This window comes from Hippopotamus amphibius, chromosome 9, assembly GCF_030028045.1.
Source record: "Hippopotamus amphibius kiboko isolate mHipAmp2 chromosome 9, mHipAmp2.hap2, whole genome shotgun sequence".
In the NCBI taxonomy this organism is placed as follows: domain Eukaryota; kingdom Metazoa; phylum Chordata; class Mammalia; order Artiodactyla; family Hippopotamidae; genus Hippopotamus; species Hippopotamus amphibius.
In genome coordinates, this window is record NC_080194.1 from 133,634,574 (window position 1) to 133,658,597 (window position 24,024).

The window sequence follows — 24,024 nt, forward strand, 5'->3', positions numbered from 1 at the left end:
CGGCCCCGCCCCCCAGGTCTCACTTTCCCGCGGGCCGGGGCGCAGCCTGCCCGGAGGCATGTGGGGCGGCGCCGGGATGGGCGCGGGGCCCTCAGGGAGAAGCCGGCCCCGGGGTATCTCGGATCAGGGATTGTGGAGAACGACTGAGGAAAGGCGTTTAGCACAGGTCGGGTGCCGGAGTACATGCAAGGTACTCTGTTGATATTATTATGACCTGCGGGCCGGGCCGCCTACCTGGGCGTCCGACGGGAATAGACTTGGGGGAGGGGGAGGGACTGGAACGCACTTTAAAACTTTACACGTGGGAAGCTTGGCGTCCCTGATACCCCTGAAACCAGCTCTCTGTAACCCACTACCCACTCCCAACCACCACCACAGTCGGAAGCTGAGCGGAGCAAAGACTTGCTCCAGGTCGCAGAGTGAGTTCTGGTAAAAGACCACGGTGGGAAAGGGGGCGAGGCTGCAGCTGTGTCTGTTCATGCCGCCCACCTCGGTCCCTCCCCTCCTCAGGCTCTTCATCTGGTTGGGGGCAATAAGGCTTCCAAGGGACCTCGTGGGGCCGGGAAGAGGTACACAGTAGGTGCTTAGTATCAAAAAGAGATGACAGTCGTGGCATATAGCTGTTCCCCTTTGTCCCTGGTGCTAGCCCTACCGGATTAGTCATAACTAATTCTCAGAGTGGAACCCTAGACCTCCCCCGTCCCCCCTGCCAAGCCCTCCTAAAGATACTGGCAGCTAAGGTGACATCACACCCCACCTGCCACAGTGTGCTAAGGGCATTGGGTGCGTGATCTTGTCACAACCTTGGACCCCTGGTGTCCCCATTTTCACGGGAAGAAACTGAGGCTTAGAGAAGCTAAGAACCAAGACGTCGGGGAGCCCAGATTCAAATTCATCTCCACGTGGTGCCAAACCCCTGTCTGCCTCCTTCTATGAAAACCTGAGGGCATCCATGTGCCACACTCTGAGGTCACTCTCTCCCCACAGGAATGAGCTCCTCAAGGCAAGGCCTAGGTCTCTCGGTCGCCCAGCACCGGCCAGCCTGGCGCACAACAGGTGTCCGATTAAGGCTTGTCCAAACAGATTATGGGTTTCAGACTCTCCAAAACATGGGGTGAAAAACATTTTCTTTCTTCTGAAGGTCTCCCTGGGCAACGGGGTAGAATACCCACATAAATGTAGGGAGAAAGACTTTTGCTTTCAAGGAGTTTCCCAATCACTAGGCATGCAGGAAAACTAATTTATACTGATAGGTCCATTATAATTAAGAAGTCAGGAAATCTGTTGTCAATGTTGGAACTTTTGTGCCCCAAACTCCACTGCTTTCACTGGTTATCCTCAATCATCTGCAAAGCTCATTTATGCAGAATAATTTTTTCCCAATTATGTTAAATAATTAGAGCATTGAGACCATCACCAGATATACTAATGACCTATTCTCTCCTCAATGAACATATTTAAAATAACCTAAATTATAAGTCTGGTCCAGAGGTGCCTCCGTTGAATGTGCTGAGAGATGAGGGGATATGACACAATGTGAATGGAGTCAAATCACCTCACTTCCTAAGGGTGAGAGAAGCATATCAGTTAACTGTGCCCTAGTGTTGGTCTCAGTCTAACTACATCTTCAGGTTTCATCCTGGTCTATTGATAAAAGGTTGCTACAAATGTGTGGAGAGTAAAATGATTTCTTCTAGATGATGGACGTGGGTGCTCTTCTATGGTTAGAAGATAAAATAACTCTATACATACAGGGGAGCATGTGAATCTGTGCACATGCTCCAGCTTTTGAGACCACAAATAATAAAACAGTGAATCCTGATACAGACCAGCACACTCTCTAACCCAGCAACCCATTTCTAGGAATAGCTCTAAGAAAATAAATTCCTCAGACAAGATTTATACACACAGTTGGTCCTTAACAAGAGCAAAAACCTAGAAACAACCTAAATATACAACACTTAAAAGGTAGTTAAATGATAAGATTTTCATATGGTAGAATATGCACTCATTCTGGTATAGAGTATTTTTGAAGAATATTTAATGGTCACTTAAAATACTTTAAAAAGCAGAAACTGGACTTCCTTGGCGGTGCAGTGGTAAAGAGTCCGCCTGCCAATGCAGGGGACATGGGTTCGAGCCCTGCCCTGGGAAAATTCCACATGCCACAGAGCAACTAAGCCCAAGCGCCACAACTATTGAGCCTGTGCTCTAGAGCCCGTGAGTCACAACTATTGAGCCCATGTGCTGCAACTATTGAAGCCCATGCGCCTAGGACCCATGCTCCAAAAAAAGAGAAGCCACTACGATGAGGAGCCTGCACACCACAACGAAGAGTAGCCCCCACTCACAGCAACTAGAGAAAGCCTGTGTGCAGCAACGAAGACCCAATGCAGCCAGTAAATAAATAAATAAATAAAAAGCAGAAATTTACAGTGTAGTCCTGCCTTTATAATTACAGATTATATAACAGAGAGAGAGCCATATCTAAACATATCTATATGCATATACGCACTACATGTGCTTATGTGGGGCTCTCTCTGGAACAAGCAGAAGAGTGAAGAAGAAAAAATCGGAAAAATGAATGAAACATATCAAAATGGTTACTGGTTATCCTCTGCTGGTGGAATTGCATGAGTACTTTTTTTTTTTTTTCACAATTCTTATTTTTATCTTTGTATCTTTATTTTCCAAATTTCTATGAGAACCCTAAACTTTTGTGATTCAGAGAAAAAATTAAAATTAAAACAAAATCAGATTAATACACTTTAATTCAAGAAAGCTTGTCTATTGAAAATTTATCTTGTTATTATTCTGAAAACTCAGAGACACAGACATAAGGATAAAGATACCCATTAGTTTGGGGTTTATGGTTTGTGGTTTTTGGAAAACTGTGTATCCCTGTGGTTACCAGGGGCTGCAGGGAAGGAGAATTGGGGAGTTGCTGTTTAATGAGTATAGATTAAAAATACGCATTTACCTCTTCATTCAGGAATCCCACTCTAAGAATCTATCGCAAAATATACTGGCAAAAAAATGAAATGGCGTATGTGCAAGGCTATCCATTTAACACTTCTATAAAAGCAAAGTAATGGACACAACATAAATGCCTATCAATAGGGGAATAAATAGGGTACAGCCTTACAATTTTAATATGTTTTCATCAGAAACAGTGCATTTTTTAATTGAAGTATAGTTAATGTACAATATTATGTAAATTACAGATGTACAATATAGTGATTCACAATTTTAAAAGTTACACTTTATAGTTAATATTTTAATATTGGCTATATTCTCCATGTTATACAATATATCCTTGTAGCTTATTTTAAACATAATAGTTTGTACCTCTTAATCCCCTACCCCTATATTGCCCCTCCCCCCACTTACCTCTCCCCACTGGTAACCACCAGTTTGTTCTCCATATCTGTGAGTCTGTTTGTTTTTCATTATATTCACCAGTTTGTTGTATTTTTTAGATTCCACATATAAGTAATATTGTACAAACCCTGAATAGCCAAAACAATCTTGAGAAAGAACAGAGCTGAAGAAATTATGCTTCTGACTTCAGACTATGCTTCAAAGCTACAGTAATCAAAACAGTATGATACTAGCACAAAAACAGACACATAGATCAATGGAACAGAATAGAGATCCCAGAAATAAACCCATGTACTTATGGTCAACTAATCTACAATGAAGGAAGCAAGAATATGCAATGGAGAAAAGACAGTCTCTTTAATAAATGGTGCTAGGGGAAACTGGATACCTGTAAAGGAATGAAATTAGAGCATTCTCTAAGACCATATACAAAAATAAACTCAACATGGATTAAATACCTAAATGTAAAACTGGAAACATAAAACTCATAGAGGAAAACATAGGCAGAACACTCTTTGACATAAATCATAAAAATATTCTTTTGGATCTGTCTCCTAAAGCGATAAGGAACAATACGGAAATAAAAGCAAAAATAAGCAAATAGGACCTAATTAAACTTAAAAACTTTTGCACAGCAAAGGAAATCATCAACAAAACAAAACGACAGTCTACTGAATGGGAGAAAATATTTGCAAATTATATGACTGATAAGGAGTTGATATTCAACATATGTAAACAGCTCTTACGACTCAACATCAAAAAACAAACACCCTGATTTTAAAATGGGCAGAAGACCTGGATAGACATATTTCCAAAGTGGAGATGCAGATGGCCAACAGGCACGTGAAAATACTCTCAACACTGCTAGTCATCAGGGAATGCAAATCAAAATTGTAATAAAATATCACCTCACACTTGTCAGAATGGCCATCATCAAAAAGAACACAAATAACAAATGTTGGTGAGGATGTGGAGAAAAGGGGACCCTCATTCACTGTTGGTGGGGATGTAAATTGGTGCAGTCACTGTGGAAAACAGTAGGGAGGTTTCTCAAAAAAATAAAAATAGAACTACCATATGACCCAGAATTTCCACTCCTGGGTATATATCCCAAACCAAAACCAAAACACTAATTCAAAAAGATACATGCACCCCAATGTTCATAGCAGCATTATTTACAATTGCCAAGATGTGGAAGCAACCTAAGTGTCCATCAACAGATGAATGGATAAAGAAGATGTGGTATATATACAGTGGAATACTGCTCAGCCCTATATATACAATAGAATGAAATTTTGCCATTGGATGCAACATGGATGGCATTGGAGAGTATTATACTAAGTGAAATAAGTCAGACAGAGAAAGACAAATACTGTAAGAAACAGTACAGTTTAATGGGAAAGAACTCTGCACATAGCTGTGAGTGATCACCAGGATATATTGTCAAGTGAAAAAAAAAGCGAGGTGTAAAATAGTACGCAGAGTAGGACCTGTTTTGTTTAAGAAAAGAAGAAAGGCTATAAATACATCTACATATGAATTTTTCTATATATAAGAGTAACAATGGAAAGATGAAACTGAATCCCCCTAAAACCACGTTCATTTACTGAGTTTATGATTAATCTCTCTATCCAAAACTTTATTCCCTTTCTTTTCCCCTGTGCCCTCAATCCTGTGCTAATTGAGCACTAATTAACCAGAGTCAGATGACTAAAACTGCTGTTGTTGATAACATGGTTAATGACTAAAATTGTTCTCATAGATATCATCATTAATGTTGTTTCTCCAGGGCAAGACGAGCTCACAGACCCCAGAGCCATGAACCATCTGGCCAGAGAATTGTAAACCAGAGATATCCCGACTTCCAAAAAAATGACTGAGAAATGTCACAGAAACATCACAAGACAGTGGTTAATTCCAGCCTCTTTGTTCTTCCCCTTAAAAAACCCCTAACTCAGAGGCCAAGTTAGAGTGGACCTGAGGCTTGCCTCCCACCCCCTTGCTTGGCACCCTGCAGTTAACACTGCATTTTCCTTCACATCCCAGGGGTCAGTAGGTTGGCTCTGCTGCATGTTTTGTTTTGTGGTTTTTTGTGTGATTTTTTTTTGCTTTTTGTTTGTTTTGGCTGCCCATTGGGTCTTCGTTGCTGGATGCAAGCTTTCTCTAGATGTGGCGAGCAGGGGCTGCTCTTCTTTGGGTTGTGCAGGCTTCTCAGTGTGGTGGCTTCTCTTGTTAAGGAGCATGGGCTCTAAGCGTGCAGGCTTCAGTAGTTGCAGCATATGGGCTCAGTAGTTGTGGCCTGTGGGCTCTAGAGCGCAGGCTCAGTAGTTGTGGCACACAGGCTTATTTGCTCTGTGGCGTGTGGAATCTTCCCGGACCAGGGATCGAACCCATGTCCCCTGCATTGGCAGGAGGATTCTTCACCACTGCACCACCAGGGAAGTCCCAGCTTTGCTGCACCTTGGGCAAGCTGGCCAAGTTTGGTTCAGTAACAGTTTTGGTGACTATGAAGGCATCTGGCCCGTGGCACATCAACCCCTGGCCAGTGACAGCTCTTGGGATTCTGCCCAGCAGCTGCCTTCACACCCTTGTCTCAGGACCTGTCCCAAGTGCTTGCAGCTGACAGGGTGTCATTGGCCCACAGTGCTTTTTATTTTGTGGTGAAAGAAACAAGACATTAGCTGATTGAGACATCTCTGGTAAATAGTGGAGCTTGTGTGTGACAACATCAGGCTATTCTTCCCTATCGCATTTGGCTTCATCTTTGGCGAGGCATTGGTTGGGATTTTCCCTTTTGCATTAGAGAACTGAGACCCTGAGAAACTACTTTGCATTGGTCTGTTTGTTTGCTTGATATTTGACAACACCTGCTGTGAATAAATAATAGTTGAGTAACTAGAGTTCTGTTCCATGTTACGGTCCCCTAGAGTGTATTTTGCAGAAACTGGAGATGTTTAATTATGAAAAGGAAAATAATAGTACTTTATTGTAACACTGCTTAACCTCAGTACTCCTTAAAATCTGGAGAACAATGGCTCTAAATTATAAACCCATCTTTCAACTAGAACTGTTTTGTAAAAAGGAAGGAAAAAGGAATGAAATTCCTTATGTATAAACTTTTATGCTATTGTATCAGAATAAGCCTTTTGGAACTGGTTTGGTTTTATCGTGTGTGTGTGTGTGTGTGTGTGTGTGTGTGTGTGTATTTGTGTTAAAGAAGGTGCACTATTTTAATTGACAGACATGGGGAAGAGGCATTCATTTCCTAAAAAATATTCCTTTAGGATGGTTCCTATAAAATTGGACAAACTTTAGGTTTGATTCCATGACTAAAGACCAAAAGATAATTTTTTGTAACACCACATGGCCACAATATTCTATAGAATGGAGAAAAATACACAAGATGAGGCTTATTTGACAATCCCAAACTGGTTTTTCCAGCTTGATGAAACATCTCTTCAGAATTCTGACCCTAAAGGCACAAGTCCTTTTAGGAAGAACTTTTCTCTCCCTGTGCTTCTGAGATGTAAATGGTCTGTTAGGGCTCTCAGGAACTCATCTTAGTCTTATCTGGACCACCTCCAATTCCTGAGACTAAGGGGGGAAAAAGAGAAAAGAAGCATTTTGAAATTTAACCTATTCCAACTGTTATTTATAAACTATTGAATTTTATATTCTAATACCTGATTCATAACCAAGTTTTAAAATGAAGTTATGAGGCCTTTGGCTTTGTCTATCTATACATCTATGTGTGCATTATAAATATGTCTTTATGTTTGGATAGTCTTACCAAAATTAATTTCTAAATGAACTCTATTTAATTGACTTAAGGGAAATTAAGCACTTAAATAAATTCTCAGAAATATAAAACAAACTAACCTGAATGAACTTAAGGTTCATGTGACCTGGGAAATATTCAGTATTAAATTAATATCTGGTATTAAAGTTAGTTAAAGCTTATTGGGTTAATTAATATAGACATATCTATAGAGTTATGAACATAAAGTAAAATACTTTTATTGTACCTAGGTTTACTAGAAATCAAATAAGATATTATTGTTTCTGTTGCAAAATTGGTCGGCAATAAAAATTAACTTGTCAAGGTGAATAGACAGCCTACAGACTGGGAGAAAATATTTGCAAATGATGCAACTGACAAGGGCTTAATTTCCAAACTATACAAGCAGTTCATATAACTCATTAACAAAAAAAACAAACAACCCAATTAAAAAATAGGCAGAAGACCTAAATAGACCTTTCTCCAAAGAAGACATACGGATGGCCAACAGGCATATGAAAAAATGCACAACATTGCTAATTATTAGAGAAATGCAAATCAAAACTTCAGTGAGGTATCACTTCACACCAGTCAGAATGGCCATCACCAAAAAGTCTACAAATAGTAAATGCTGGAGAGGGTGTGGAAAAAAGGGAACCTGCCTGCCCTGAGGGGGACAATGTAAACTGGTGTAGCCACTATGGTAAACAGTATGGAGGTTCCTTAAAAAACTAAAAATATAGCTACCATATGACCCAGCAATCCCACTCCTGGGTATATATCTGGAGAAAACTCTAATTCAAAAATATACATGCACCTCAGTGTTCATGGCAGGACTACGTACAATAGCCAAGACATGAGAGCAACCTAAATGTCCATTGATAGATGAATGGATAAAGAAGATATGGTATACACACACACACACACAAACACACACACACACACACAAAATGGAATATTACTCAGCCATAAAAAGAATGAAATAATGCCATTTGCAGTAACATGGATGGGCCTAGAGATTATTATACTAAGTGAAGTAACTCAGCGAAAGATAAATATCATATGATATCACTTATATGTGGAATCTAAACAAAATGATACAAATGAACTTCTTTACAAAACAGAAACACAGACATAGAAAACAAACTTAAGGTAACCAAAGGGGAAAGGGGTGGGACGGGATAAATTAGGCGTTTGGGAATAGCAGATACACACTACTATATATAAAATAGATAAACCATGTCCTACTGTATAGCACATGGAATTATATTCAATATCTTGTAGTAAGCTATAATGGAAAAGAATCTTAAAAGATATTCAGATACATGTATCTGAATCACTTTGCTGTACACCAGAAACTAACACAACATTGTAAACCAACTATACTTCAATTTAAAAAAAAGAAAAGAAAAATCAACTGGATATAATGATATTGTCATAAGTAATGAAATAGAGGTAAATGAGATGAGTTTTTAGATGAACTATTTACATCTTAGGTATGCCTATTTAAAAATATTTTCTCTTTCTTTTTTCAGTTTTTTGGTTCTTCTTTAAAACAAAGTCTAGGTTTTATTCAGCACCAGCTCCTGCCTTTTCTCCCCGCCTGCTGCTGTGCCCCCTTCTGCATTCCCAGTCAGGAGATGGCGTCTCTGGGCTCCTCAGCTGTAATCTTCTGAGAGTAGAGGTCATGAAGAAAGCTGGCAGCCAGTAGTGGGCCTCCCCTGGAGCCTGCAGGTCCAGCCACACCAGCCCTTCCTTCAGCAGGTGTCCCAGCACCGGCAGCTCTCTCTCTGTCTCCCATTTAAGACCGGCTTTGATATCACTGGCAGTCACATAGCCATTTTTCTCTTCCAGCTGCAGCACCACAGTGAGATTCATGCTGAGCTCAGCTGGAACAGACGAATGTGGCCAGTGATGCCCACAAGGATGATGCCAAGTGACAAGCGCCTTTAGTTTCTTGATGGCGCTCATCAGGTCACCTTGGGTGACATCCTGGGCAAGAGTATGCGCCTTCCTCTTCACACCTGTTGATGTAGTTCCTCCAGAGTTATCAGGCCTCCATTCCTGTGCTTAGGGCCAGGCACACTTCGATAATCTGGACCCAGCTGGTAGTAGAAGTCTCCCACGCCTAACATCTCAGACCAAAATTCTTTCCCAGAGGCCAGAGGATCCACCCTAATATAGTTCAACACAGGGAACTCTATTCCCAGAACTGCACCTGGATCTCAGGATTCTTCTGGATCTCCTGCTTGTGCTTGCTGACAAATTTTTCCAGGTTGATCTTGAACATGTCCAACTGCTTCAACATCTGGGCCAGCTTATCCTTAGCCAAGACAGTCCCTTGCTCCTTACATTTGGCTTTGGCAAGCTTCTTCTTGACAATGGCGCCAGCTCCCACTCCGCGGTGCATCCCCACCATGGTCTGCGAGCCACCCTGCTGCTGAAACCCCAGGCCTTCGTATCCTGGGATCTGCTGCTGGCCTAAAAATATTTTCTATTATACACTGAAAGGATAAACAAAGGTCCTCCTGTATGTCACAGGGAACTATATTCAGTAGTCTGTGGTAAACCATAATGGGAAAGAACATGAAAAATAATAAATATATATATAAAATACATGAGGGTGAATCAAAAATTATCCACAATTTGGCTGTAGAACTTATTTTAATTAACTGTTAGAAAAGACAAATACATCATTTTTCAACATTATCTCCTTCCTTTTCAATACATTTAGTCCATCTGTCAACAAGCTTTTGTATTCCCTCATTAAAAAATGTTTTAGGCTGAGCTGCGAGCCACAAACACACTGCTGTCTTCATTTCTTCATCGGAAGTGAAACTTCATCCTTGTAGGGCTGCTTTCAGGAGACCAAACAGGTGAAAGTCCGATGGAGCAAGATCAGGACTATAGGGAAGATGCTTTAACACCTCAAAACAAAGTTTTTGCAGTGTCGACAGTGTGGGCAGAAGTGTGCGGACGTGCACACCCTCAGGCCACAAAAAACGAATCACTGCACGCTGCTCTTTTTTCGTGCAAATCACAAGTGGGGTATCCATTTTTGCTCGCACCCCAGTTACAAATGAACTGATGTAACACGGTCACACCTGCACAGCAGTGACTGGGAAGACAGTAGCCTTGAATGGAAAGTGCTGATAAGACAGTGCAGCCAACAGAAGTTTTAATATAACTAGAGTGTGCATAATTTTTGACTCACCCTCGTGTGTGTGTGTGTGTGTGTGTGTGTGTGTGTGTGTGTGTGTATAACTGAGTCACTTTGCTGTACAGCAGAAATCAACTATACTTCAATAAAATAAATTTTTAACAAACAAGCATTTCAAATATTTCCATTCCCCAAACTGATGCAGGACTACACTCCATTTCAGCAGATAGTAACCAGAACAGTCAGTGCCCTGTTCCCTCAAAGACGTGGGGAGTTAAAACAGGAGTGGGGATTGAAACCGAGTTCTCCTAAAACCAAGTTTCCTTACTGAATTTATGATTAATCTCTCTATCCAAATGTTATTCCCTTTCTTGTCCCCTCTGACCTCAATCCTGTGCTAACTGAACACTAATCAACCAGAGTCAGATAACTGAAATTGCTGTTGTTGGTAACATCATTTATGTACTAGAATTGCTTTCATAGATATCATTATCAACATACAAACTCAGGCTGTTTCTCCAGGACAAGATGAGCTCACAGACCCCAGAGCCATGAACCACTTGGCCAGAGCATTATAAGCCAGAAACAGCTTGACTCTTGAAACTATGATTAAGAAATGTCACAAGATAATGATTAATCCCAGCCTCTTTGTTCTTCACCTTTAAAAAACCCCCTAACTCAAAAGACTAGTTGGAGTGAATCTGTTGCTTGTCACCTATTCCCTTGTTTGGTGCCCTGCAATAAATGCTGTGGTGCTGTACTTTCCTTCACGACAACCTGGAGTCAGTAATTGGCTTTGCTGTGCGACTGGCAAGTGGACTTGAGTTTGGTTTTGTAACAAAGCTAAACCAAAAACTAAAAAAAGGTAACCTAGGTTTCCTGTAGGAGAGTATGAGGACAGACTGAGGAAAGGGTAGATGATAGACTTTGCTTAATGTATTTTATTTTATTAGTTTTGACTGAGGATTCATGTAAAATTTTACATAATTTAGAAATAAAATTAAATCAAAAGGACAATATCCCCAGAAATAAAAAAAAAAGTTGAAACAAATGATTATCTATAAAACCACAAGGAGAGGAATTATTTCAAGAGACTTTAATAAAACATTATATTTTGGGGCTTTCCTGGTGGCTCAGTGGTTAAGAATCCACCTGCCAATTCAGGGGACACAGTTTCAATCCCTGGGCTGGAAGATCCCACATGCTGCGGCGCAGCTAAGCCCATGCACCACAACTACTGAGCCTGTGCACCCAGAGCCCATGCTCCGAAGCCAGAGAAGCCACTGCAATGAGAAGCCCGTGCACCTCAACAAAAAGTAGCCCTCACTTGCCACAGCTAGGGAAAGCCCATGCACAGCAACGAAGACCCAACGCCGCCAAAAATAAATAAACAAATAAATAATAAAATAAATCTTAAAAAAATATTATAGGCACTTCCCTGATGGCCACAACTACTGAGCCTGCACTCTAGAGCCTGTAAGCCACAACTACTGAAGCCTGCAAGCGTAGATTCTGTGCTTCTCAACGAGAGAAGCAACCACAATAAGAAGCCCGAGCACCGCAATGAAGAATAGCCCGCACTCACTGCAACTGAGAAAGCCCGTGCACAGCAACAAAGACCCAAAACAGCCAATAAATAAAGCGAATAAATAAATTTATTTAAAAAACACATTATATTTTGGCTGTACATCCTAAAGGCAAAACACATATACAAAGCAATCCTAAGTTGTGTTCAGAGGGCTTTTGTTAATGGTAATGGTATGCAAGTATTAAAATAAAATGAATACAGTAAACTAGGAATAGTGGAAATTTCCTCATCTTGGTAAAGAACATCTACAAAAAATTTACAACTAACACCATACTTAATGGTGAGAAACTAGAAGCTATCCTGCTAAGATCAGGACCAAGGCAAAGATGTCACCTCTCACCACTCCTTTTTAAATATCAAACCAGAAGTCCTAGCTAATTGCTTTAACTAAATGTTTGCATTCCCTCCCAACCCCCCAAATTCACATGTTGAAATCTAACCTGCAATATGATGGTATTTAGAGGTGGGGCCTTTGGGGTGATTAGGTCATGAAGGTGGAGCCCTCATGAATGGGATTAGTGCCCTTATAAAAGAGACCCTAGAGAACTACTTCATCCACTTCCTCCATCTGAGGACTTAGTGAGAAGATGGCTGTCTTTGAGCCAGAAAGTAGGCCTCACCAGATACCAAACCTGCTGTCACCTTGGTCTTGGACTTCCCAGCCTCCAGGACTGTGAGAAATATATTTCTATTGTATATAAGCCACCCAGTCTATGGTAATTTGTTATAGCAGCCTAAATGAACTAAGACACTAATACAATAAGACAAGAAAAGGAAATAAAGGGTATACAGATTGGGAAGGAAAAAATAAAACTTTATTCATAGATGACATGATTGTCTATGTAGAAAATCCTGAAACTAATAAGCCATTAAAGCAAGGTTGCAGGATACAAGGTTAATGTACAAAAGTTAAACATTTTCCTATATACCAGTGATGAACAAGTAGAATTTGAAATTTAAAACAATACCATTTCATAGCACAGGGAACTCTACTCAGTACCCTGTAATGGCCTATAGGGGAAAAGAATCTAAAAAAAGAGTGGATATGGGACTTCTCTAGTGGTCCAGTGGTTAAGACTCCATGCTTCCACTGCAGAGGGCCCAGGTTCAATCCCTGGTCAGGGAACTAAGATCCTGCATGCCGTAATGTGCAGCCAAATAAAAAAAAAAAAGAGTGGATATATGTATATGTATGACTGGTACACCTGAAACTAACACAACATTGTAAATCAACTATACTACAATAAAAATGTTAAAAATAAACAATAAAACAATACCATTTACATTAGCACTCCTAAAATAAAATACTTAGTATCAATCTTACAAATACGTACAGGATCTAAATGGGGAAAACTACAAAACTGACAACAAAAATCCAAGAAGAACTAAATAAATGGAGAGATATTCCATGTTCATGGATAGGAAGACTCAATATTGCCACAATGTCAATTCTTCCCAATTTTATCAATAGATTCAATGCAGTTCTGGTCAAAATCCCAGCAAGTTTTTTTGTGGATATCGACAAAGTGGTTGTAAAGTTTATGTGGTAAGGCCAAAGACCCAGAATAACCAACACAATGTTGAAGGAGAACAAAATCAGAGAACTGACCCTACCCAACTTCAAGGCCTACTATAAAGCTACAGTAATCAAAATACTGTGGCACTGGCAAAAGAACTGACAAACAGATCAACACAACAAAATAGAGACCCCAGAAAAAGACCCAATTATACACAACTATAGTCAACTGATTTTGACAAACGAGCAAAGTCAATACAATGGAACAAACAGTCTTTTCTTTTTTTTCTTTAAGAACTTTTATTGAGATGCAATTGACATACCAAACACAGTCTTTTCAACAAGTAATGCTGGAACTGGACATCCATGTGCAAAAAAAAAAAAAAAAATCTAGACACACACTTTACTCTTCTCACAAAAATTAACTGAAATGAATAAGAGACCTAAGTGCAAAATGTAACACTATAAAATCCTAGAAGATAACATAGGAAATCTAGATGACCTTGGGTATGGTGATGAAGTTTTAGATACGACATGATCTGTGAATTAAACTGTTTTTCATTAAAATTAAAAACTTCTGCTATGTGGAAGACACTGTTCAGAGAATGAGAAAATCAGCCACGGAGTGGGAGAAAATATTTTCAAAGGACACCTAAGAAAGGACTGCTATCCAAGATTTATAAAGAACTCATAGCTCAATAGTAAAAAAACAAACAACCCAACTTAAAAATAGCCTAAAAAGTTTAACAAACACCTCACCAAAGAAGATATACAGATGGCAAAGAAGCATGTGAAAAGATGCACCACATTATATGTCATCAGGGAAATACAAATTAATACAACAATACAAGGACTTCCCTGGTGGCGCAGTGGTTAAGAATCCGCTTGCCAGTGCAGGGCACACAGGTTCAAGCCCAGGGCAGGGAAGATCCCACTTGCCGTGGAGCAACTAAGCCCATGCACCACAACTACTGAGCCTGCACCTAGAGCCCATGAGCCACAACTATTGAGCCCAAGTGCCACAATTACTGAAGCCCGTGTGCCTGGAGCCCATGCTCCACAACAAGAGAAGCCACCACAATGAGAAGCCTGCACACCACAACAAAGAGTAGCCCCCACTGGTCACAACTAGAGAAACGCCCGTGCAACAATGAAGACCCAACGCAGCCAATAAGTAAGTAAATAAATAAGTAAATAAACAAATAAATAAATTTATATATTAAAAAAAAACAAAGTGTACCACAACGAAGAGTAGCCCCCACTCGTCACAACTGGAGAAAGTCCATGAGCAGCAAAGAAGACCCAGTGCAGCCAATAACTAACTAACTAACTAACTAACTAAATAAGTAAATTTAAAAAAATACAACAATGCAGTACCATTACAGATTTATTAGAATGGCCAAAATCCAGAACACTGACATCAAATGCTGGAGAGGATGTATAGCAACAGGAATTCTCATACATTGCTAGCAGAAATGCAAAATGGTACAGCCTCTTTGGAAGACATTTCAGCAATTTCTTACAAAACTAAACATACTCTTACCATAAGATCCAGCAATTATGCTCCTTGGTATTTACCCAAAGGAATTTAAAGCTTCTGTGCACACAAAAACTTGCACATGATGTTTTCAGCAGCTTTAACCATAATTGCCCAAACTTGGAGGCAATCAAGATGTCTTTCAGTAAGTGAACTGATAAACTGTGGCACATCCAACAACGGAATATTACTCAGTGCTAAAATGAAATGAGCTGTCAAGCCATGAAAAGACAAGGAGGAACCATAAGTGCATACTACTAAGTGAAAGAAGCCAATCTGAAAAGGCTAGTACATACTGTGTGATTCCAACTATGTGATATTCTGGAAAAGGCAAAACTATGGAAACAGCAAAATGATCCATGGTTGCAGGGGCTGGGGGGAGGTGAATAGGCAGCACACAGAGGATTTTTAGAGCAGTGAAAATTCTCTATACAATAAATTAAAACAGAGTAAATTAGATCTTTAAATTTACTTAGTTGAATTTTGTTTTTTACAGGTATTATAGTGATGGATATATGTTGTTATACTTTTGTTCACACCCATCGAATGTACAATACCAACAGTGAACCTTAAGGTAAACAATGGACTTTGGGTGCTATAATGTATCAATGTAAGTTCATCTTTGGTAAATAATAATAATAATAATAATATTTTTTAAAATGTACCCTTTGGGAATTCCCTGGCAGTCCAGTAGTTGGGACTCAGTGCTTTCACTTCAGGGGCCTGGGTTCCATCCCTGGGGATTGGGTTGGGGAATTAAGATCCCGCATGCCTTGCAATGCTGCCAAAAAGAAAAAAGAAGAAAACGAAGAAGAACTATTCTGGTAGGTGATGTTAATAATCGGGGAGGCTATCCATGTGCGGGAGCAGGAGGCACATGGGAAATCGCTGTATTTTCCTCTCATTTTTGTTATAAACGTAAAACTGCTTTTTTTAAAATGAAGTCTTTTAAATGAAATTGGATCATCTGTAGAGATGTGGATGGACCTAGAATCTGTCATACAGAGTGAAGTAAGTCAGAAAGAGAAAAACAAATATCATATATGAACGCATATATGTGGAATCTAGAAAAATGGTACAGATGAACGTATTTGCAGGGCAGGAATAAAGAGGTAGATGTAGAGAATGGACAGGTGGACACAGTGGGGGAAGGGGAGGGTGGGATGAATTGGGAGATTAGGTTTGACATAAATACACTACCATGTGTAAAATAGATAGCTAGTAGGAACCTGTCATATAGCACAAGGAGCTCAGCTTGGTACTTTGTGATGACCTAGTTGGCTGGGATGGCAGGGGAAAGGAGGTCCAAGAGGGAGGGGATGTGTATGCTTATAGCTGATTCACATTGCTGTGAGGCAGAAACTAACACAACATTGTAAAGCAACTGTAATCCAATAAAAAATAAATAGGGACTTCCTAGGTGGCGCAGCGGTAAAGAATCCGCCTGCCACTGCAGGGAACACGGGTTCGAGCCCTGCCCTGGGAAGATTCCACATGCCGCGGAGCAACTAAGCCCATGCGCCACAACTATTGAGCTCATGTACCGCAGCTATTGAAGCCCACGCTCCTAGAGTCCGTGCTCCACAACAAGAGAAGCCATGACAATGAGGAGCCTGCGCACCACAATGAAGAGGAGCCCCCACTCTCAGCAACTAGAGAAAGCCCGTGTGCAGCAACGAAGACCCAATGCAGCCAATAAATAAATAAAATAAATAAATTTATAAAAATAAATAAATAAATAAAATAAAAATGAAGTCTTTTAAAAAAATTCCACTTCAGTTTAAAACTCCACTCTCATAAAGGATGTAGGGTTCTCTTGCTCACCCATTTTGCAGGTCAGAACTGAAATGGAGGGGGCAGGACATCATCTAGGGTCTTCATAGAGAGATGCATGAACCATAGGAATAAACAAGAAAACCCACTGGGGTGTGGGAGAAAAGATGAAAACTTTGACTTACATTTATTTATTTGTTTTTTCTTGCTTTTTATTTTTTATTATTTTTATTCTTTAAATTTCTTTTTAAAAAATTTTAACAACTTTTATTAAGATATAATTGACATACAATAAACTGCATATATTTAAAGTATACAAGTTTATATTTTTTTCCTTATTGGTAGTGTATATATGGCAAACCCAATCTCCCAATTCATCCCATCCCAGCCCCCAGTTTCCCCCCTGGTGTCCATATGTTTGTTCTCTACATCTGTGTCTCTGTTTCTGCCTTGCAAACCAGTTGATCTGTACCATTTTTCTAGATTCTGCATATATGCATTAATACACGATACTTGTTTTTCTCTTTCTGACTTACTTCACTGTGTATGACAGTCTCTAGGTCCATCCATATTTCTACAAATGTCCCAATTTTGTTCCTTTTTATGGCTGAGTAATATTCCATTGTATATATGTACCACATCTTCTTTATCCATTCATCTGTTGATGGACATTTAGGTTGCTTCCATGTCCTGGATATTGTAAATAGTGCTGCAATGAACATTGGAGTGCATGTGTCTTTTTGAATGAACCTGGGCATACACCCAGGTTTTCTCTGGGTATATACCCAGTAGTGGGATTGCTGGGTCATATGGTAATTCTATTTTTAATTTTTCAAGGACCCTCCATACTGTTCTCCATAGTGGCTGTATCAATTTACACTCCCACCAACAGTGCAAGAGTGTTCCCTTTTCTCCACACCCTCTCTGACTTACGTTTATTTTTATGTAAAAAGAAAAAGAAGGAAATTAAGCTTTTTTTTTTTTTGGTGGAAATTAAGCTTGACTGACAATTTAATGTAGACTGATGAGTGACATCATATACACATATTCTATGGGTCATATTAGCACACAGATATATTGACAGAAGAGTGGAAAAAGGGGGACGGGGTATCTTCTCATTTTTTTTTTCACTTTCAGTATTTTGTGATGTATCTCAATGTGCAGTTATTGGATTTACAAATTATCTTACAGTTCTAAACTAACCCTCACAAAAGGACAGGAAAAAAAGGAAATTAGCAAAGCTGATGCTTCTCTGACTCTCTCAAGGAGCTCTTTTCCAGCTATATTTGAGGTGAAAATAGCAATCTAATCATATCTGGGGAAAAAAAAATCAGTCAAGAAAATGGAAAATTATCAAGGCTTTTTTTTCTTCTATTTTAGCCACTCCACAAAGCATGCAGGATCTTATATAATTCCCCCACAAGGGATCAAACCTGTGCCCCCTGCAGTGGAAGGGCAGAGTCCTAACCACTGGACCTCCACGGAATTCCCCCAAGAAGGCTTCTTGACTAAAACATTTATAACCACTGCTGTTAACAATGAATCTTGTCCTAAGTATGCATTAAGCCTTGAGGTACCAGTTAAGATAGTATGAAGTCATTCTGATTGCCAAGATATTTTAAAATATTATTTATTTCACCTTAACCTTTCAAAATTTATACTTTTGCATTTTCTTTTTTTGAATTTAATTTTATTTGTTTATTTTTTGGCTCTTCCTTGCTGCGCGCAGGCTTTCTCTACTCACAGGAAGCTGGGGCTACTCTTTGTTGCAGAGTGTGGGCTTCTCATTGCAGCGCCTTTGCTTGTTGCAGAGCACCGGCTCTAGGTGCGCGGGCTTTAGTAGTTGTGGCTTGCAGGCTCTAGAGCACAGGCTCAGTAGTTGTGGCGCACGGGCTTAGTTGCTCCACGGCATGTGGGATCTTCCCGGACCAGGAATCAAACCTGTGTTCCCTGCATTGGCAGGTGGATTCTTAACCACTGCGCCACCAGGAAGTCCATATACTTTTGCATTTTCTATTGGAAACTTTTCTCATCACCCCACACCCCCTGGATCCACCTGAGCAGGGACGACTCCCACATCCTTGCTATGGCAGATGGTGGAGATGCTGGCAGCTCCATCGCCACCACTCTGCCTTGCCATCTCTTCAGTCCTCTCTCCCTGCCTAGGACACATGCACCCACCCAGTCTCCCTATTTTACAGACCCCTCTTCCGAGTCATTCTATTAAGTAATTGCTTGGGGCTTCCTTCATGGCACTGTCCTGAAGCTCCCAAGCATGGTGTCTCTCCTTCCCAAGTCAATTTATATAGACCAGGGAATGGCTTAACGGCCGGGGTAGTTGCTGAAGGTCTCATTTCCTGGGAAGGACTCTGGCCCTCCCTGGCAGAGCCCTAGTCACCAATTCTGAAGCAGCAAGGAAAGTCCTGCTCAGTATCCTGTTAAATTACAATGACTGTATTTAAGAATGCCCTTTATTGGGATTACCATTTATACATTACTAATAAGAAAAAAATATCAAATTGTACACTTTAAATATACACAGTTTATTGTATGTCACTTGTGTCTCAAAAAAAGTTCTTAAAAAAAAAAAAGAATGCCCTTTGAACCAGCAATGTCTCTTCTAATGACTAGAAATTTACCCTAAGAAAATAATCAGATATATACAACAAGACCTATATTCAAGGATGTCCTACATCTGCAATTGGGAAAAACTAGGAAAACTAAACATTCAACAACAGGGGAATAAATTATTATAGTCATCCCTATAACTAAATTCTAAGTCACCATCACAATTATGTGGGAAAAAAATGTAATGATCTGAGAAAGTATTCAAATATGTTCTCGGGGCAAAAAAACACTAAGTGCAGTAATATAGCCCACATTTGTTATATAGTATTGAAAAAAAGCTGCAAAGGCTTTGCACAAAATTTTAACAAATTTCTCCATTAGCTGTTAATTCTTTGTGTTTTTCTATAAAGTTCTCATTTTTTTTTTACAAAGAATAAGTATTACTTTTCTAATCAGAAAAATGTTTTAAGAAAGAAGATAGTCCTTTTTTCTAAATCATTATCTTGATGATTCTTAGAATAAGAGTTACAGATGTGGGTTTTTTTTTTTTGCATTTTATTTTGTTTTATTTTATTTATTATATTTGCGGGGTGGGGGGCAGGGAGCACACTGTGAGGCTTTCGGGATCTCAGTTCCCCCACCAGGGGTTGAACTCGGGCCACGGCAGAGAAAGCCTGGAATCCTAACCACTACGCCATCAGGGAACTCCCCAGAAGTAGTTTTTATTTTTTTCCTTTAAATATGTCTTTAAAATGCCCAGAGACAAGCATCCGTCACTCTCACCTGCAAACTCTGCGCTTAGTCTCCCTCTCCCCCCAGCCGCCAATTTCCAGCACCTTCCTCCATGGAAGTTCTCCTGGGAAAGGTGGAAACTAATCAAAATAGGGATCAGGAGGTACTATTCCCCCATTTCTCTACAAATCTTCCAAATAGGCAATACCTTGGTTTTCTTTTCTTTTTGTTGTTTAAATTTGTCTAATTGAAGTATAGTTGATTTACAATGTTGTATTAATTTCTGCTGTACAACAGTGATTCAGTTATACATATATATACATTCTTTTTTTTAATTTTTAAAAAATTATTTATTTATTGGCTGCATTGGGTCTTCACTGCTGTGCGCAGGCTTTCTCTAGTTGCGGCGAGTGGGAGCTTCTCTTGTTGCACAGCGCGGGCTCTAGGTGTGCGGACTTCAGTAGTTGTGGTGCACAGGCTTAGTTGCTCCACGGTATTAGGTTCTTTTTAATATTCTTTTCCATTGTGATTTATCACAGGATATTGAATACAGTTCCCTATGCTACACAGTAGGACTTTGTTTATTTGGTTTGTTTTTTTAAATCAACTGCAAATCTCCTTTTGCATTTGGTTTCATCATCACTAAAATGGAGATACTTCTCAATAACTCAAACTGTTCTGAATTACTCAGAATTCAAGTCTATAGGTAAATAATGTTACTCGTGATACTATCCACCAGTCATAAGCTTTGTGAACATTTTGGTGTATTTCTTCACATGGTGTTTTCAGTGAATGAATGTTTTCCTTTTCTTTTCTTTCAACTTAGTCATCTTTTTCAAGTTTTCTTTATGAAGTTACTTTTATAAAGAAAAAACTTTCATTCTAAAAAGGACATATTCATCTTGTTCTTACAGGTCTAAAATTAAAAGCTACATGGGCAAGATTTAAATAGTATTACTAGATTTAGGAAATAAAAATACAGTATGGCTAGTTCAATATGAATTTCAGATAAACAATAAAATTTTTTAGTATAAGTATGTTCTTTGGCAATATTTAGGACATCATTATATTAAAGATGTTTATCTGAAATTCATATTTAATTGGGTATCCTGTATCTAACCTGACAGCCCCAGATTTAAAGCTTTACAATAGCATGGTGGTTCTCAAACTTCAGGGTGCATTAAAGGGCTTATTAAAACACTGATTGCAGGGCTCTACTCCCCTGATTCAGCAGGTCTAGGTGGGGCTTGGTAATTTACATTTCTAACAAGTTCCCAGGTGGTGCTGGTTGAGGACCACACTTTGAGAACCAGTGCTCTAGCTTGAATGTAGCCGTCATTAAAAAGCAACACCTGTGTCAAAATAGTAGCCGGTGAAACTAAATAAAGAGGTATGTATGTATGGTTTCTAATTGAAAGACGGGGTAGTATAAAATCAATGTATTATCTTCTAATTTATTCATAATTACATTGAAGTTACTTCATTTACAGCAGTAAGTTTTTGACCTGGGATGAGCTTTAAGATAACCTGGTGCTTTTAATTTCTGCTAATACAGGACTTCATCCCCGGTGATTCTCATTCAGCTGGTTTAGGGCAGGGCCTTAGATGGTTGATTCTTCTGGGCAACTGGGTTGAGAACCACTGCCCTATAGTAACTAGTATTACTCACAGTCCCTATTAATGAGATCCTTCACTGCTTAAAGAAGGGCATTGAAACCACAAGCTTAATTAGGGGGAAAAATTTACAAATCTGAGTTGTAAAAGTGAGTCCCTCCAAAAATCCATGTTGTTTTAATTAATAGCAATCCATGTCATATGTTTTAAAAGGTGGGAGGAAAAGAAAAGATGAATCGTTCTTCTCTGAAGAAATAGGTTGTCTCTGAAAGTTAAAGGAGATCTCATCTGTTTCTTGAAATGTCTTCTAATTTTTGGCCCATGAACCACTTTTTATAATAGGTAAGTGAAATAAAAATTTCATATGAAATGCTTTAATGCTATTCAGAAGTATTTTTGTTGGTAGTGGTTTGTTGCTGCTGTTGTTGTTTTCACTGTTCTCTTGAAATTAAAGTTTCTTTCACATGAACTATAAAATTCCTTCTGCTTATATATGTGGTTGCCAAAGGGGGAGGGGAGTGGGGGAGGGAAGGATTGGAAGTTTGGGATTAGCAGATGCAAACTACAGTCTATACAGGATGGATAAACAACAAGTTCCTACTGTAGAGCACAGGGAACTATATTCAGTCTTCTGTGATAAACCATAATGGAAAAGAATACGAAAAAGAATCTCTCTGTATGTATAATGGAGCCACCTTGCTGTACAGCAGAAATTCACACAACACTGCAGATAAACTACACTGCAAGAAAATTTAAAAAAAAATTCCTTCTGTTTGGAAAGCATTTTAGGGATTTCTCTGGTGGCGCAGCGGTTAAGAATCTGCCTGCCAGGGCACGGGACACGGGTTCGATCCCTGGTCTGGGAAGATCCCACATGCCGTGGAGCAACTAAGGCCATGAGCCACAACTACTGAGCCTGCGATCTAGAGCCTGCAAACCACAACTACTGAGCCCATATACTGCAACTACTGAAGCCCGCCCGACTAGAGCCCGTGCTGCTCAACAAAAGAAGCCACAGGGATGAGAAGACCTTGCACTGCAACAAAGAGTAGCCCCTGCTCACCACAACTAGAGAAAGCCCAGGCACAGCAACAGATCCAACAAATTAATTAATTAATTTTAAAAAATAAAAATAAAAAGCATGCTGTTGCTGTTAAGAAAGCAAGCAAGCAAGCAAGCATTTTAATGGTGGTGGGTTCTCAGAATTTTCTTTAACTTTAAAAGTATTAGAGGGACTTCCCTGGTGGTCCAGTGGTTGAGAATCTGTGTTCCCAATGCAGGGGGTCCAGGTTTGATCCCTGGTCAGGGAAATAGATCCTGCATGCCACAACTAAAAGATCCTGCATGCCACAATGAAGATCCCCAAAGCTGCAACCCACAAGCAGCAACTAAGACCCAGTGCGACCAAAAGTAATAATGATGATAACAAAAATAAATTAGGCACAGAGAGAAGGACCTTAATGGTCAGATCCCTTTTTAGACATTTTTGAAATGATGCTTGAATTTAGCTTAAAACACTACGCTGATGACTCAGAATAAATGTTAGCAGGGTATTTTTAAAAGTATAGTTGATTTACTATATCATATTAGTTTCAGGAGTACCAACATAGTGATTCAACATTTTTAAATACTAAAATTCATTTAAAAAATTAGAATATTCTGAGTTTTTCAAAAAGGAAAGCTATCCTGGTTGCCCTATGCCTGCACCGTCCTGGTAGAGGAGGTGGGAGCTGGTCACCACCACAGGGCTATCGGGAAGTTTTGCTTCATCATAGGCCACCAGTCAGTCTCTCTTGATCTTCTTAAAGGTGATTTCTTGGCATTGTTTTCAAGTATCAACAACATATTGCTACGGTGCTTTGATTTATTGATCACTGTAATGGGGGCACTCCCAGGAAGTAATGTAATGTATTCAGAACTCTTTCTACTGAAAAGGTTAGAAAAAATGATAGTGTAAATTCATGCTTCTTAAGCACTTCTACCATCATAATTGCTGTACATTAACAGTGCATTTTATTCTAGCCTTTGTTTCATGCCTATGTTTTCATTTATTATGCTTTTCCATTGTTCTCTATTTTCCCAGTTTTCCTTCCTGATTTTTTTTTCTTTTGTCTTTTCTGGGATGGTGGAAGGATCTCAGTTCCCCCACCAGGGACTGAACCTGGGCTATGGCAGTGAAAGTGCCGAACCCTAACCACTAGACCACCAGGGCATTCCTCCCTGAAAACTTTTTTATGATGTAAATAAACACCTACTTTCTAAAAATACACATTCTTAATAAATGGCTAAACCTAAGCATTTTGTAGGGAGCTTTAAACTATGAGGCGTAGTACAGTGATCCTTCTCAGGATAGTATCTTTCACTTTAGCAAAGTAGG

The 24,024-nt window shown here is 39.5% G+C and overlaps 1 pseudogene; it reads right to left on the minus strand.

Moving 5' to 3' along the window:
• Positions 1-8,792: 8,792 nt before the first annotated feature.
• Positions 8,793-9,569, minus strand: LOC130861054 (vacuolar-sorting protein SNF8-like; annotated as a pseudogene).
• Positions 9,570-24,024: the final 14,455 nt, after the last annotated feature.